This window comes from Propithecus coquereli, unplaced genomic scaffold (genome assembly GCF_000956105.1).
Source record: "Propithecus coquereli isolate 6110/MARCELLA unplaced genomic scaffold, Pcoq_1.0 Scaffold526, whole genome shotgun sequence".
Classification (NCBI taxonomy): Eukaryota; Metazoa; Chordata; class Mammalia; order Primates; family Indriidae; genus Propithecus; species Propithecus coquereli.
The window spans coordinates 857,331-870,364 of record NW_012151130.1 but is presented as its reverse complement, the minus strand read 5'-3'; the positions used below and the strand labels follow the sequence as shown (position 1 = coordinate 870,364).

General features: G+C 44.5%; 1 protein-coding gene across 1 annotated transcript in view; it reads left to right on the top strand.

Annotated features, from left to right (window-relative positions):
• Nucleotides 1-7,480: 7,480 nt before the first annotated feature.
• Nucleotides 7,481-13,034, top strand: part of HELZ (helicase with zinc finger) — a 185,126-nt gene continuing 179,572 nt past the window's right edge. Inside the window, exons 1-2 of the mRNA XM_012656897.1 lie at nucleotides 7,481-7,539; nucleotides 11,355-11,411. The gene's annotated coding sequence lies outside the window, so the exon portion shown is untranslated. The remainder of the gene's footprint in view (nucleotides 7,540-11,354; nucleotides 11,412-13,034) is intronic.

Here is a 13,034-nt window from a genome sequence, read left to right as displayed (position 1 = left end):
ATTTTAACCATTTTAAAGCATGCAATTCCGTGGTATTAGTTACATTAATGATGTTGTGAAATCCTCATCACTATCAATTTCCAAAAAATTTTTACATTTTTAAAGGGTTGTAAAAAACCCCAAAAAATAAAGAATATTATGCAACAGAGACTACATGTGGCTCTCAAGGCTTACAATATTTACTATCCGGCCCTTTACGTAAAATATTTGCTGATACTTGCTCTAGACTCAAGGAGCTGTCAAAAGCAAACACCAGATGTCAGGATCATCTCCCTTTTGTGTCTACTATTGGTTGTTTTTCACTTTTGTTATCCAGATGTGTTCAAGCGTGTTTTTAAAAAATATATTGTCTGCTTTGCTTTCATTGTCCTCGGTGAAGGATTAGCCTGACTTTCCTGGAGCACCCTCAGTTCTTGTCTGTATCTCAAGTGGAAATTAAGTGGACCTAAAGGCAGAAGAGGAATGCAAGAGTCCAGGGATTTAACATTTCGCCATATTTTAAAACCCATGTTATCTCCCTCTACTATATTTTAAATGACTTGGAGCAGATATCTTGGCTAAGCATTCAGAGCAGCTCAAATTAATTGGCAGAATTCTCGTTAGATTAAGTGGGAGGAAAAAAGAAGATAGTCCATCAGAAAAAGGGGAGAGAGAACAGGAGAAGGAGAGAGCAAAGGAGAACGTGGGTGGAATAGAGATGGAGGAGGTACAAAAGTGGGAGGAAGAAAAGGAAAAGAAAAAGGTGGAACCCGGGCAGAACAAAAAGAAGCAAACTCTCTTTAGTTTTCCCAAAGCCTTTTATCCAATAATTCTCTAGAAACCTAGTTTATTCTTCTTTAACCAGAACTATCCCCACTAAAATTTTTTTAAAGTCCTTTTTCGTGATCTTTTCCTTAGAACCATTCACTTATTTTCATGATTTGTGGTAGAAAAGGGAATTCATTCATTCATCCACTCACTCAACAAATATTTATTAAATATTCCTACTAAATGCCAAGCTCTGTTCTGGGCACTGAGGATAGATACATTAACGAACAAAGCATATATAATGAAGCTCAGGAAGCTTCAATGGGCTTCCTTTCTAGGAGGCTACAATAACCAAGGTGTAGTAATTAAGGTGCTAGATGCTATGGCAAATGGGTCACTCATTCTCAGTGGGTTAACATAATAAAGGCCTATTGTCTATCCAGCTTAGGGTCCAGCGTAGGTGTTTTTGGCCAGGTCAATTTCTGAGTGTTCACTCAGAGTCACACTTTTGCTCTAAATCCACTGGCAGGAACTAATCACTGGGTCCCAGCTAGATGCAAGGCCATGTCTGGGAAATGTAGTTCCCAGCAACAAACGTGAGTCTTTGGTGATTAGCAAGCTGACTCTGTCACATAGATAAAAAGCCAAATAAATAAAAAAATCACTGATTATGTTAGAAGGAAATAAATGCTCTGGAGAAAAATAAGGGGAAAGAAATATGGAGCGCGTGTGTGTGTGTGTGTGTGTGTGCACATGTATGTAGAGGAATGGTATCATTTGGATGGTCGGCCCCTCAAACCTCATGCTGAAATTTGATCCCCGATGTTGGAGGCGGGAGGCCTATGGGGAGGTGTATGGGTCATGAGGGTGGATCCCTCATGAATGGCTTGGTGCTGTTTTGAGTGTCATGAGTGAGTTCTCGCTCTATTTCTTCCCCTGAGAACTGGTTGTTAAAGAGCCTGGCGCCTACCCTCTCTCTCGCTTCCCCTCTCACCATGTGATCGCTGCACACACCGGCTGCCCTTCCCCTTCCGCCTGAGTAGAAGCAGCCTGAAGCCCTCACCAGAAGCAGATGTTGATGCCTTGATTCTTGTACAGCCTGTAGAACTGTGAGCCAAATAAACCTCTTTTCTTATGAAATTACCCAACCTCAGGTATTCCTTTATAGCCACACGAATGGACTAAGACAAGGAATATTGTAATTTTGAATAGAATGGTGAGAGAGGGACTCGCTGGAGTGAGTAGGCAGATCCTCACAAAGGGGCCCGTCACAGCCCAAGCTGAGTAAGGGGGAGAGAGGCAGGAGATGAGCTCAAGGAGTTGAGAGGAAGTAGACCGTGTAGGACTCCAGTTTTTCTTCTCAGTGAGATGAGTAGAAACCAGACGGTTGTGTTTAGAGGTGTGATAAGATTTGCTTTGCAATTTTTTAGCTCACTGCAGCCTTGAACTCCTGGACTCAAGAGGATGCTTCTTCCTCAGCCTCCTGAGTAGCTGGGACTACAAGTGTGTGCCATCATGTCTGGCTGTTTTTAACATTTTTTTGTAGAGATAGGGTCTCACTATGTTGCCAAGGCTGGTCTTGAACTCCTGGCCTCAAGTGATGCTTCAGACTTGGTGTCCCAAAGTTCTGGTATTACAGGCATGAGCCACTGTGCCTGGACTGCTTTGCATTTTAAAAGGACCAGTATGGCAGCTACCTGAGAACAACCTGCACGGGGACAAAGGGGAGGAGATTACAGTGGGTTGGACTAGAGTAGCAATGATGCAGGTGATGAGAAGTGATCAGATCTGGATACATTCTGAAGGCAAAGCAGGGTTTACAGGGGGATTGAAAGTGGAGTCTGAGAGAAAGATAGGAGGGATTTTGCCTGAGCAAATTTAAGGATGAAGTTCCCAGTGATGGAGCTGGGAAGACCGTGGTGGATCACATTGGTGGCAGGAGCTCAGGAATTCTTTTCTGGACATGCTGAGCTTGAGATGTCTCAGACAGATCCGAGTGGAGATGCCAAGAAGTGGTTGGGTAAGAGTCTGAAGCTCAAGAGAAAGCTCTCGGCTGGAACTCTAGGTCTGGAAGTTCTTGCTCAGGGTAAAGATGGTATTTAAAACCTTGAGATTAAAAGAGATGATCAGGGAGTGTAGTTGAAGAAGAAGAGAGACCTCAGAACTGAGCTTTGGGACTTTTGAAGCAGCAGAAAGTTAAGAAGGTATGGCCAGCAGGGAGTGGAGGAGACAGAAGAAATGAAGGAAGGAAGGAGGACGTGATGGGGGAATTAAATGCGGCTGTGTGTGTTCATCAGACCAGAATCAGAATTCAGCCAAGGCAGTGGGGACCAAGGGGCCTGCTTTCCCCCAACACTGTTCCTATCTGCCTGCCTCTAGCTGCGCATGCTCAGAGTGGTCTGAAGAGGTGCAGGGCAGGGCCCTCAGCACTCGCTTTCATCAATACCCTCTCACCCTGCTAGAAGTTTGGTCACTCCCAAGTACCTGCTGAGCATCTATATATGTGCCAGGGCCTGGTCTAATCACTGGGGGGAACAAGCCAGACAAGGCCTGTGCCCTGATAGAGCTTGTATTCTAATGGGGGTGGGTCAGGTAATAAACAACCAACAAATAGATAAATAAGGCAATTTTTAATACAGGTTAAGTATTTTAATACAGGTAAGAGAGACATCCTTTGGCTTAGGGTATCACCAAAGTCCTCTTTGAGGAGGTGACATTTGAGCAGACACCTGAATGATGAAAAGATGATCAGAAGATCTAGGGAACAGAGTTCTTGTTGGAAGGAGCTTGGAGTGCTAGGGGGAAGAGAGAAGGCCAGCCTGGTCCCAAGCTAGCCCTGGAGGGAGGGCGGGGCCACCTCGCATAGGAGCTTGTAGGCCATGAAATGAATGTGGGTTTCATTTCAAGTGTGCTGGGGAAGGCTGTGGTAGGTTGAAGCAGGAGTCACTCCATCTGATTACATTTCACAAATGTCACTGGGTTGGTCAGATGAACAATGGACTGTAGGGGGCAGAGTGGAGGCAGGGAGAAGAGGCTGTCCTAGCTCAGGCAACAGGTGGTGTCTTAGAACAGGATGGACCAGGATGCACACTGGAGGCAGTGAATAGGTCAGGCAGTCATAGAATTTTGGCACTTCTTTGGGTCAAGGCCTATACAAGGCAAAGAAAGGCTACCTACCGAAGAAACGGATTTGGGAGGCCCAGTCCTTGGCCTCAGCTTATTTGTGTTTTCTTATAGGAAGCTCGGACCACACAGCTCAAGGTGCCATGTAAACAAAGCAGTCATGAAATCAGTACATACGGGGAGCTAAATAAGTGTAAAAGGGAAACTGGAAAAGGTGTCTGGGGTACCCTGGGCAGAGATGACTTTGGAGCCTTCTCCAGGTAGGTGAGGAGGCATTCCACTTTCCAGTAGGAGGCAGTGTTTGGAAGGGGCTCCTCCACCACAGCTCGGAGCCCGCATCGCTACCTGAGCTGGAACTTCCAAGAACCTGGCTCCAGGCTCCATTTTCCCAGCTCACTGGGAGCTGAGAAGCGGGTGACTCAGGGGAGGTTCCTCCCCAGCACGCTGTGTTCTGTGCCCAGAGTGACTCAGTACCTCGTTCCCTCCCTCACGAGTGACCCCGGGGCCAATCCCTTAATGAGTCTACACCTCACTCTTCTCATCTGGCTGGGACAATTGCCTGGTGGAGTTTTTGGGTCCCTGGGGGCAGGGCTCCTGTATGCAACCGTCCAGGTTCCTTGAGAGGCAGGTAGTGTCCAGAGGAGCATAAAACCCTAGGGTAGACCCAAGGCCCCGGGCCCTCGCCTTGCACGGAAAGGGGTTTTTCATGCCTATGCCTGTGCGTTCTCTTTATTGTAGAGCCATTCAACAGCATTTTGTACCGAATACAGTTTCGCAAGCATTGATGTCTTGCAGGATTTTCTTTTGGACACCTCCTTGTTGTAAAAACTTGTTTAAAAAAAGAAAGCAACCAGAGCAGGCCGCCAAAGTCAGCAAAACAGACCAGAGGCTCTGGGGAGAGAGAGAGAGCGCGGAACCCCTCCACTTCTGGGGGGAACTGAGCAGGGGCCCGAGGGGGCAAGCGGACGATTGTGTGAGGGCGCCGGGTCGGTGATCTCGCCTCGCGCAATCGAAAGCGGGCGGGGAGTGAGCTCGGCTCCCCCCACGGAGCCCGCGGGCCGAGCAGATGCCCGGGCAGCAAGGGGTGGGCGGTGGGCTGCGGGGTCCTGGCTCGGGTCACTGGGACGCGGGCTGGCGCCCCTGCGCCTCGTCCTTCCAGCGCACCGGGTCGCAGCCGATCGACTCCCTGAGTTTCCCCGCCCCCCTCCAGCCAGCCCCCCGAACCAGAGCGGTGCCCGCGATTCTCCCCGGGCCCTGCCGCCTGGGATCGCCGCCCGGTTGGGACCCGGCAGGTGGACCGGGGCGGGCGCACTCTTCTCCCTGCCCCGGACCCTCCCGGGGACCCTCCCCCGAGCCCTGGCGCGCCTCCGCGCCCCGCCCCGAGCCCGCAGCCGGCGCCCCCGAGTTACCTGCCCCGGGAAGTCACAGTCCGCAGCCCGGACTCTAACAGGGTGGATCCGGCGGAGCCCGCATTCCTAGGGGAGGGGTCCCCACCTAGAGGGTCGCGGATCAAGTTACCAAGCGAGAGGAGGAGGCAGCGGGAGGCCGAGTAAACAAGGGGTAAAAAGTTGCATTTGGCTTATTCTTTTTCTTTCTTTCTTTCCTTTTTAAATCGTGCTTTGAAGCTGGCTGACTAGGGGACACGGCGTCCGCCCAGTTCCCGGAGCCCCGCGGCCCCGGAGCGCTGTGCCAGGGCAGAGCACCGTTCTGCCCCCGGATGCGGGAGCGGAGCGCAGGGCGGCCGGGCTCGCGGTGCCCCGCGCCCGGCCCTGATGGTGACCCCGGGCTGCTCGGGCGCGGGAAGCGGGGCCGCAGGAGCCCGCCGCCGTGCACCGGGATCTGGAGCCACAATACTCACATCCATGCGCATAAATAAATCAATGAGCAGCTCTCCGCTGCCAGCGGCAGGGAAACCTCGGGCTGATTAAATGCAGACATGGGGTGCCTGCCAGGGCAGGAGGGCGGCGGGGCAAAAGGAACGGGCGTGGAGGCCGGCGGTGGGGGGAAGGGAGGCCAGGGCCAGGAGAAAAAGAGAAAAACCCAAAGCCACATTTTCGAAACGGGGTTGAATTTTAAATGCCAACAGCCGGGAGGAGGGGAGGGGGCAGAGCTGCGGGCTCCGGGGCCGGTCGGCCACCCGGGGCAACTTTCCGGGCGGGAGGCGCGGCCGGAGGGGGCGGCGCCGGCGGCGGGAGGCGGGAGTCGGGGGCCGAGGGGGAGTCACTTTAAAGGCTCTTTCTTACCCATAATGCTTTGTGGGGACGTTGACAAGTGGATCCAAGATGGCGTAGAAAGTAATGACAGGTAAGTCCTGACTTCCCCCTCCTCTGCTGCTGGGGCGGCTTCGCGAGCTGTCGGAGCCCTCCGGGGAGGGGACCCGACTCCCCTCTGGTGTCCCGGGCCCCTGGTGGGGCGGCCCCGGGGCGGGCTGGGGGCCCGGGTGGCCCGCGGCGGGGCCTGGGAAGCGGGGCTCTTCGAGGCGAGGCCCGGACGCTGGGGCTGTTTACAGCTTCTTCCCCTCCTCAGCCCCCTTCCCCTCCGCAGGGGGCTATGGCGCCCTGGGCCCAGGCCGAGGTGGTGGGGGGGCTTGCACGCTAGAGCCGGGAGCCTGCGGGAGGTTTCTCCAGCCCGGGGCGCTCTAGGAGGGGAAGTCGAGCCTCCTCCTTGCACGCTCCCTTCCTCCGGGTCGCGGCTGGGGGTGGGGAGCGTGCGGACCTCCCACGCCCCGCTCGATTCCCCTCTCAGGACTCGGACTTCTACCGCGTGGGGCGGGGGCCGGAGGGTGGGCGTCGGGAAAAGTGGGTCAGGGGTGCGTCCCCTCCCTCCCCCTCTGAGGGCTCTCTGCCTAAGATTCACTTTCTTCCCCCCTTTCCCCGCCGCCTCTTCGGGAAATGCTCTTTGGCCCACAAGCACATCAACAAAAATAAAGACTATCTCTTCCTGGAGATTCCTTTAGGGGTCCTCTTTTCAAGGACTCAGAGACTGTATTTTTACAGTCTCCCCCAAACTGTAAGGGAACTTTGATTCCTCTCCCCCAAACTATTTGAGCCCTCTGCACCCTTCCTTGCCTTTGCTGAGGATTCTTCAGACAGAGTTTGAAGCCAGGGTCTTCTGATTCTTCCTGGATTGGGATCCTCAGGTTTTGTTTGCAACTCAAAAATTGTCATTCCTTCTCCCTCACAACTTCTTTTCAGGCAAATCATTAATATGATAAAAAGTATAACTCCAGAGACAGTGGATTCCTGGAGCGGGGTAGGAGGAGTTGCCTTGCCTAGTTTGTTCTTAATTTTGCCCTCTCTTAATCTCATGTTAACGAGGTTTCTTCTCCATTTCTTTTTTTCAAAGTAAGGTCTGTCAATGCTGAAAAAGATGACTTTATTATGTTTTTGATTTTAGGAGCATTTTATAATCTATTCTTTTATCTCCCTGAAGGAAAATTTTTTCATTTTTAAGGTAGAGAAAACAGACATTTGTAAAGCTGCATACTGTACCATTTTTGTAACTTTTTCTATTTGAAATTTAGATGCCCCTTCACTTCAGGCTGATAAAGTCTTTGCTACTGATAAAGTCGATTACTGGTATTGTATAGACACATCTTTTCTATTTGTCTCAGGAATTGGATGAAGTAATTGATCACTAATGAACTACAGTGCTGGTGAGATGTGTAAGGTGAGACTGCAGTTAAAAATGATTTCCTTTTATTACTTCTTTATTTTAATCAACTCTTCAGGGTAAGGCTGAAACTAATTTGATGGGGCCATCTTTATCTTCTAAATATATCACTAAGTCAATGGGTGTATAGGCAGGGCTGGATTTAGAACATAAAAATATGTCCAATGTACCAATCTTTTTAGTGTCTCCAACATACTTAAAAATAGTGGAACTTATCCAGAGCCAAATGTTATTTGTAGCTATCCTTGATCAGTATCTTCACCAGGAGTAATTATAGTTTTCCTATTCAAATTTCCTTGTGTAACTTTAATTGGGTGTCTTAATTTTGTCTGTGTTTTGGTGCCTATCACTTACCCTACATTTAGTATTAGTAATTGCATATTTTGTGTGTCCATGGTTTGTGGGACTCTTGTAAAGTATACCCTTTCTGTTGGAAAGAATTATTTTAGGCAAGTCAATCACTTGTGCTTTTATTTTCTGAGAAACGGAGTAGTATTTGTCTCTCTAATAATTATTTTAAAATAAAAATGAGGATATTGAGTTCTGTTTAGCTTATTAGGGATGAGACTAGTTTGTCATTTTTTTCTGATCACATGTGGCATGTGAATTCAAAGTGTTTTATTTAATCGAACTTGTAATGCTTCGGATTTAAAGGATATTGATATAGTGTTTGTGAAGTTAGTGTTCTGTGCTAGGGAGAGGGAGGGAAGTTTGCTAATCTTGCATTTTTCATAAGCAGCTCTCTCAACTTTAAACATATTTTATTATTATTTCTTTGTACATAAAATGTAAGTAGTTATGGTCGATTAATTGGTTATTACAGTTTTTTTTTTCCTTTAACACATCTGGGCCCCTGGATTTTGAAATCCTCTCACAAACTTTTCATATCTATCACAAAATCTGTTAAGGAAGAATGAGCTGTACTTTATTTTTTTTTACTAGATTGAGGCATATAATTGACATTTTGCCTTAAAAACAAAAAACAAAAACTTGGGAAAAGAAGATGGACATAAACCAAAATTCTTTTGTAGATGCACATACCACATTTGCTTGTGTTTGAAACTCAGCAGTGTTTATGTGTATTACGTATACTTGTTATTTTTATTTTTGGCAGAGCAAATGTGCATTTTAAAATTTATTTTCAGTTTGCAGATGGAGGCATATTCATGCCTTAGACCTCCTAATTTGAACTTTTTATCATATTTTTTTGAAAGATAACTTTGTGGAAAGGAACCAGTGATCTGCTTTTTGCTGATGGAGATATTGATTTGTAGTTTAAAATTGAATATTTAGAAGTAGGTAATCTTGTATGACTAGTGTTGTTTGGCCTGGATTTTGTTAAGACATTTTCCACAGTTTTCACACATGTAGACCATGTGAAGTATTAGTATTCATTTCAAAGTGAAGTTAGTGGTTGGCCACCAAACAACTTGCTACACAAAGTTATTCTAAAATGGGAAATACCATAGTATTGAAGGTTGTGGTGAAGTAGAAGTCTGTGTCTTCGAGCTGAATAAAGACATAGCTTTTTTAGTCTGTCCTTTTGGCTGGAAAGTTGGTCACTATTTTTAGGTAAGGCTATAGTTTTTGGGAGTCAGTAACTACCTCTATCAGCTGGTAATCTTGATTTTTGAAATTGTTAGGAAGACTTTTTATTTTCTAATACCATAAATATTCAAATACATTTTCTTAAAGTCTGTATATATTTATGGAGTGTCCAGTTTTCATTAGAGAGGGCAGTGATGCCAAAACAACAGGAGAAATAATTCCTACTTGTAAAGGGCCTTGTGTAATTTAAAAATCTACAGCATATTCATGAAAGGCTAAGAATAGTACAGAGGGACCTACAAGTAACTAGACCAGATCTTATAAATGTGTCTGTGTTTTCTGTTTAAACAGTAGGTTTGGCATTAATATTGAATGCAGATTAGTCTATAATTGTCTGTCAGACTATATTTAAGATCCAACTACAGGCCCAGTACAGGAAATAAGGTCCTTTGCTTGTCGTTTGAATGTATCAAAGATTTTGGGCCAAGTTTACCAACAATAGTTGTCTAAGACAGGGAGAGGAACTATTTTAAAAATTATAAGCAAATTATTAGGGTTCATTTTCATACACTTAAGTAAATGTACACGCAAATGTAATTGAATTTCTGAGTAGTATTTTGAAATGTTTTCTAGAAGAGAAGTATGATATGTGTGGAGAGTGTGGCCACACCAGTTTATAGTTCATTTCAATTGATGGGTGTAGTCAGGATTACTTCTATAGCATTGAGTAGAAGAAGCCTAAAACATAGTGGTCTTGTCACTTCGAGGATGGCTGGGATAATACTTTTGAGAGTAATCCTGAATCTAGTAGAGTTAATATTTGTCTTTTAAAAAAGATTATTACAGATATAATATGAAGAATTTTTATTGAAATATGTAGTATAAAAATTATTTTGTCAAGCTTTCAATTATCTAAAAGAAATTGAAAGTTTTTTAACTTAATACCAACAGTCATACCAACTTGTTTACTCTTTTAAATTGTACTGGGTCAGTTTCTCCAAGTGAATGCAGGAAGTTGTCTGGTAAAACCAGAGCTTATACATTCATCTTGCTTTTGAACAAAAAAGAACCTAATTCATCATTAGGTGATTCTTCAAAGAGTGCATGGCATATTTTTGACCAAACCATTCTTAAGTGTGAATGTTTGTGATTTTTATGATTTATGTGCCATATTTTAGGTGTTTTTGGCACAGCCGATATGTCTTTTTGGTTGAAAATTCTCCTTGTGGTGGTGAAAATATTCCTATAACATGATTTTCCTGTCAGTAGGCAATATGTTTAACTAATAAAGTTGGAAAAATGGTTTACTTTTATGCAAAACTCATGCATGCTTATAGTAAACAAATTTGAGCAATACTTAAGTATATAAAGTAAATAAGGCAAAAAAAAAGCCTTTTTTCTCCTTCCTCCATCTTTAGTCCTGCTCCCCTGAGCTGACTGTGGTAAACAGCTGGGTGTCATTTAGCTTTTGGAAGACTTCTCTATTCTTGAGATATTCTGGCAGTAGTGAAAGTAGAGAGAGACGTCAGGAAAGGCATGGTCATTGAACCAGAGTTTGGAAGTTGTGCAGGGACTATTCTGTTCCTATTTCCTATGATGTTAAGTAAGTAATAGTGATAATCTTAAACTGCTATCAGTGTAAGATAACTTTAATCAAATTATTAGTTAAACACTAAAACGGTTAATTCTCTTGTTAGGTTGGTAAAGTATTGATTTGTTGATCTTTTAAGGAAATATTTGTGAATCGAATTCATATAATCTTAGGGCTGGGGGTGAATAATGGTGGTAATAAGTTACCGTCTGTTGAATTTTATGATAAGCTTCACAGTATATTTACTATAGGCTTTTTATAGCTCATTATCCCCTTTAATTTTAATAACAGCTCACAAATGTGAGCTACCTAATGTAATATAACAAGACCACTAAAATAGTGGAGCTGGTGTTCTTTCTGGAAAGTGTGTGCTTTGCTATTTCTAGCTAGTCTAAGTGACTTATTTTCTAGATGAGGAAATTTCGGCCTAGAGAAATTAAGTGACCTATTCAAGGTCACATAACTCAGTAGTAGCAACATCAAACCTAGCTTTTTATCTCTGGACACTTATCTCGGGACTCTTTGTCTGGTGCTGTTGTGCTACATTTTATTGAACTGCTATGGACCAAAAGACCATATGCTGTGGATGTTGGACACGAATGCTTCAGAACAGATGTATCCGTAAATGGTGTTTTCTACTATGTACTTAAAAACTTTCTTCTGTCTCTTTCAGAAATTATAAAGAGCTCTGATGGGCTATTTGGGTGATACCCAGTGCAGTGAACTGCAGGTGAGTAAGGTTTAGGAGATCCTTATTTAGAAAACAAGAAAAAGAGATAAGGGAGACTTAATCTAGGCAAGAATGTCTGTCTAGAAAGGCTGAGGTGGGACAGGGTGGAGTGATGTAGGGCTGTTGTGAAATGGTCCTGCCTGAATTGGCCACTTTTGGAACAGACTAGATGATGAACAGACACTGAAGAGACTCTGCCTGCTGCTTTGTTGGACTAGTTTGTTTGAAGAGAAGTGAGGGTAGGTTAATCTTCCACTTCTGTTCAGAATGAGTAACTGTTAATACATAGGGGCTCTACTTGTCTGATGTGATTGGAATTTGAGAGGTCCTTCAGTTTTTGTGTCAACATTCTTGAGTGATAATCACCCTGTGCTCTGACGAACTTGGTTAAGTGTTGAATTGTTTTTCCTGTTATCAGCCTTGTATGTAGTGTCATGAATGACTGCATATATCTGCATTTTTGAGGATCTAAACATATCAATAGAAACAAAAGATTGGACTTTTCCCCTAATGGTTTATACTACTTCCATCTGTACTACTAGTACTTCAGATTATTTATCTTTTGCTGAAATGCCTGCTAATTAAAGACAATTTAGTCTTGAGCATTTATTATTTCACAGTAATTAATCATCTTGGTCCATTATAGTATCTTAGTCTTTCATTACTAAACTTAGAAAATGGTAATACTATAGACAAAAAACTGGAAGACTTTTTATATTGCCCTTGTGGGCCATCAGTGCTAAAATTATTGATATATTTTCAGTACTAGTCTTTTGTTAGACATCTTCATCTATAAAAGGTTTCAGCTCTTAATAAAATGACTTACCATCCTGCTTTTTGAATTCTGGCTGGGTAAGATTTACAGGAACATCACTAGTTGCTTTTTACCTGTCTGGTTTAAGTCAGAGTTTTTAGCTTTGTGATCTTTGTAGTTAAAAAAAAACAAAAAACCAACCAACTCTCTCGCTCTGTTTTTTTGTTTTTGTTTTGTTTTGTTTTTGTTTTTTTGCTTTTAACCATACCCAGGTCTCCTGGCCCCTAGTTTTTTGGTTTGTCCAAGAGTCCATAACGGCCTTTTAACTGATACAGTCCACTGCCGAGTCAGCAGATTGGCCTTGAGCATCGCAGAGACTTTAATGTGGAAATACCATGTACTTTTAGGGTTTACAGTGAAACTTGGGCTTGGCTACTTGCTGATTGTTAAAGTAATACATGGTTGTAGAGGTTCTTTGTTTCTTGAGAATATGCTTGTTTTGCATAATTTGTTTCCCATAGGTTCATGGGGATGATCAGAAGACCAATTGAGGAGGTTTGCTAGTCCTTGAAAAACTGAGGTCAGGGGTAGTCATAAGTCATCGTGACAAAGGAGAGCATGAAAACTCTCAGTCAAGAACAAAGTGAGCAGTAAAAGGGAGGGGTGTTTCTCTACTTGAGACTGTATCAGGCTTGTGTCCTGGAACCCCTCTGTTTCCTGTGTGTAGTGGAACTTACTTTCTTAATGTTGAATAAATTGATATTAAGGCCAGGTGCGGTGGCTCATGCCTGTAATCCTAGCACTCTGGGAGGCTGAGGCGGGCGGATTGTTTGAGTTCAGGAGTTCGAGACCAGCCTGAGCAAGAGCGA